General features: G+C 44.5%; 1 long non-coding RNA gene across 1 annotated transcript; it reads right to left on the bottom strand.

Annotated features, from left to right (window-relative positions):
- Window positions 1–975: 975 nt before the first annotated feature.
- On the bottom strand, window positions 976–3,547 carry LOC142293492 (uncharacterized). The gene is made up of 3 exons (XR_012751289.1): window positions 3,427–3,547; window positions 3,262–3,350; window positions 976–1,019 (listed from the first exon to the last, which is right to left on the bottom strand). It is a non-coding gene; the product is annotated as an uncharacterized LOC142293492 (long non-coding RNA).
- Between the last annotated feature and the right edge of the window lie 648 nt (window positions 3,548–4,195).

The raw sequence follows: 4,195 nt of genomic DNA, 5'->3' as shown, positions 1-4,195 counted from the left end.
TAACTGTATAGGTGTGTGTAATACCCTCCACTGACTAGTCATGATTCCGAAGGTGCACTCCACATATCTGCGTGCACGACTCAGCCGATAATTAAAAATCCTCCGCCGGGGATTCAGTCCTCTCCGTGGGTATGGGCGCAGCAGGTTAGGCAGTAAAGGAAATGCCTCATCCGATACCATCACAAAGGGGACTGGATCTGTGGAACCCGGCAAAGGTCGTGGGGTTGGGAGCGTTCCGCAATCTTGAAGAATTTGCAGACCAATCTGTGATGTTCTCAACACCCGAGAATCCCCTGTACTGCCATAAGCACCAACGTCGATGGCTATAAACTTGTAATGTGCATCAGCCACCGCCATAAGGACCACGGAGAAATACTCCTTATAATTAAAGAAGCGTGATCCTGAATGTGGTGGCTGCTGAACTCTTACGTGTTTGCCATCAACGGCACCTAAGCAGTTTGGGAAGTTGGCCACAGTCTGAAAGCCTGCTGCGACTTGCAGCCAAGTCTCCTCGGTTGGGGAAGGCATCACAATGGGCTGCAACTTCTGCCAGATCACGCTGCATGTGCACCTCACAATTTCGGAAATGGTGGATATACCAACTCGAAATTGAAGGTGCAGGGATGCATAGCTCTCTCCTGTGGCCAAAAATCTGCAAAATAGAAGAAAAGACAGTTAAAAAAAAAGGCTAATTTCAAAAACATATACAATGCATGGTGTCTACATGTCTTATTTGTATAAAATAAGCAAATATACTGTATTATAATTCATGTTAACCCAATACAGGTGCATAATTACTCATATGTATTTTAATACATAGGTTTTTTTTTTTTTTAAATAAATGTAAAAAGCCAATTTCATATATACTTACCGCAAGGTAATGAGCAGCCTTTCCTCAGCAGAGATTGCCTTTCGCATTATCGTGTTTGAATATGTCAGACAAGGTGACAGCATCGGCAACAAATCGATCAAACGCCTCAATTGTAAGGCGACAAAATCCAATGAATTTATCTGGATATCTACCGCAAAAAAAACCCTAATATTAATACACACATACATAGATACATCAAGAGAGTAATGTAGAAAGGCTGTGTGTTAAATAAAAATATATGTCATGGAACGTTATAGACTACTAAATGGTGGCCCGATCCTAACGCATCGGGTATTCTAGAATTTACCGTGTAGTTAAAGTATGATTTTTGTTTTGATATATATATATATATATATATATATATAATATATATATATATGTTTATATATAATATATATATATATATATATATATATATATATATATGTTGTTGTGTGTACTTGCCAAGTGTTTGTGTAGGACGCTGTATATGTTCTGGGTGTTGTCTGGGTGTGGGGGGGTGTGAGAGCGGTGTTTGTATTGCGTTGTGTATGTTGCGTTGTTTTTGGAGTGCTGTGTGTCTGAGGTGATGTGTGTGTTGCGCGGTTTGTGTGTGTATGGGTGTGTGTGTGGGTGCATGTGTGTTTTGGGGAGGTATATTTTGTGAAGTGTGTGTGTGTGTGTGTGTGTGTGTGTTGCGCGGTGAGTGCGTATATTTGTGTGTGCCATGGTGTTTGTGTGTTGGGTGTTGTGTGTGTGCGATGTTGTCTGTGTGTTTGGGTGTCTGTGTAGGGCGGTGTTTGTGGTTCCCAGTGTGTGGGTGTTGTGCAGTGCGTGTGTGACAGTGTGTGTTTTGAGGGGAGGTGTGCACCCCCATCGTGCTCCATCACCCATGCTGCGCACTCCCCATCGTGCTTCATCTCCCATGCTGCGAACCACCCATCATGCTCCATCCTCCATGCTGCGCACCACTCAGAGAGGAGTATAAAAGGAGGAGTAGTCCTGGGGTGAGAGGAGTATAATAGGAGGAGTAGTCCTGGGGGGAGAGGAGTATAATAGGAAGAGTAGTCCTGGGGGGAGAGGAGTATAATAGGAGGAGTAGTCCTGGGGGGAGAGGAGTATAATAGGAAGAGTAGTCCTGGGGGGAGAGGAGTATAATAGGAGGAGTAGTCCTGGGGGAGAGGAGTATAATAGGAGGAGTAGTCCTGGGGGGAGAGGAGTATAATAGGAGGAGTAGTCCTGGGGGGAGAGGAGTATAATAGGAAGAGTAGTCCTGGGGGGAGAGGAGTATAATAGGAAGAGTAGTCCTGGGGGGAGAGGAGTATAATAGGAAGAGTAGTCCTGGGGGGAGAGGAGTATAATAGGAAGAGTAGTCCTGGGGGGAGAGGAGTATAATAGGAAGAGTAGTCCTGGGGGGAGAGGAGTATAAAAGGTGGAGTAGTCCTGGAGGGAGAGGAGTATAATAGGAGTAGTCCTGGGGGGAGAGGAGTATAATAGGAGGAGTAGTCCTGGGGGGAGAGGAGTATAATAGGAGTAGTTCTGGGGGGAGAGGAGTATAATAGGAGGAGTAGTCCTGGGGGGAGAGGAGTATAATAGGAGGAGTAGTCCTGCGGGGAGAGGAGTATAATAGGAGGAGTAGTCCTGGGGGGAGAGGAGTATAATAGGAGGAGTAGTCCTGGGGGGAGAGGAGTATAATAGGAGGAGTAGTCCTGGGGGGAGAGGACTATAATATGTGGAGTAGTCCTGGGGGGAGAGGACTATAATAGGTGGAGTAGTCCTGGGGGGAGAGGAGTATAATAGGAGGAGTAGTCCTGGGGGGAGAGGAGTATAATAGGAGGAGTAGTCCTGCGGGGAGAGGAGTATAATAGGAGGAGTAGTCCTGGGGGGAGAGGAGTATAATAGGAGGAGTAGTCCTGGGGGGAGAGGAGTATAATAGGAGGAGTAGTCCTGGGGGGAGAGGAGTATAATAGGAGGAGTAGTCCTGGGGAGAGAGGACTATAATAGGTGGAGTAGTCCTGGGGGGAGGACTATAATAGGTGGAGTAGTCCTGGGGGGAGGTGTATAGGCGCCCAATGTGTGCGGGGGGCGGGGCCGAGCTACCAAAGTGTGCAGGGGGTGGGGCTGAGTGGCCAATGCGTGCGGGTGGCGGGGCCGGGCGGAGCAGACAATGCGACGGTTGTCACTAATAACGCAATTTTGGAGCAAGACAGACAGACAGAATAAGGCAATTATATATATAGATGTTTTGTGGTGAGAAAATATTTTGTTTACATAAAACCGGCTAATAAATTGTGTAGGAAACGCCTCCAGTATTCTACACCACTATTTATGGATAATAAAAAGACATACAGAGACACTGGGTACTAGATACATCAGAGTGGCTATTTGGTTAAATACACTGGTTAACTTACCTCCGTAAATCTCTATACAACACATAAAAATGTCCTTTCTCCTCTCGTTCCATTACTAATGGATGAATCCACATTTTCTTCCGTATTGCCTTTACAGAAAAAAAGTTTAATGCACAAAAGATCAAAACAATCAAAAAATACATTATTTTTAAAGAAAATGCTTACCTGTTGGCGTCTGCGACGACGCAATAACATCAATAATACAATTAATAAAAGGTTTCGATATGGCCTGCGGAGCGTTACTGGAGTATTGCTGGGCATTTTCTCCCTGTTATATTCCACACAGTTTGCTTCCAAAATGGTGAATGAGGTGGAAGAGGTAGAAGAAGGAAATTACATCAATTTTTTTTTTCTTCAATTCAACAAGCTTTATGGGCTTGTTTGAACTGAAAAATACATGAAACAATTGTTGACAAAACTGCAGCCAAAAACGCACCAAAAAAGCAGCAAAAACGCACCAAAAAAGCACCTACATTTTTTGTGACATTTCCAGGCTCTCTCTGACACGCTGCAGTTTTGGCTGCAGTTTTGGCTGCAGTTTGTGAACACGAAAAAGAAGCAGCGTGCGCATGTAGCCTTAAAATTAGTCTGGGTGAAATGGTGGAAGAGGATGAAGGAAAGGCCAAATCTGCTACACTCCTTTTCTACAGTTTTTCTACAAGAAAATCCCATGACAGAAGACATGATCAGAGATACTTAAAATTCCCCATTAAATATCACCTGCGTGCTTAACCCAGCAGGAAGTATGGCATCGGCACAGAATCACTAAAGTAGATAAATCCCCAGGCCCAGATGGCATACACCACTGAGTATTGCAGGAGTTAAGTACAGTGATAGACAGACCATTATTTTTAATCTTCACTAATTCCATAATAACAGGAACCATGGTGCATAGGAAATGTGGTGCCAATATTCAAAAAGGGGACAAAATCTG

Source organism: Anomaloglossus baeobatrachus, chromosome 1 (assembly GCF_048569485.1).
Source record: "Anomaloglossus baeobatrachus isolate aAnoBae1 chromosome 1, aAnoBae1.hap1, whole genome shotgun sequence".
NCBI lineage: Eukaryota > Metazoa > Chordata > Amphibia > Anura > Aromobatidae > Anomaloglossus > Anomaloglossus baeobatrachus.
This window is presented reverse-complemented; position numbering and strand designations above follow the sequence as displayed.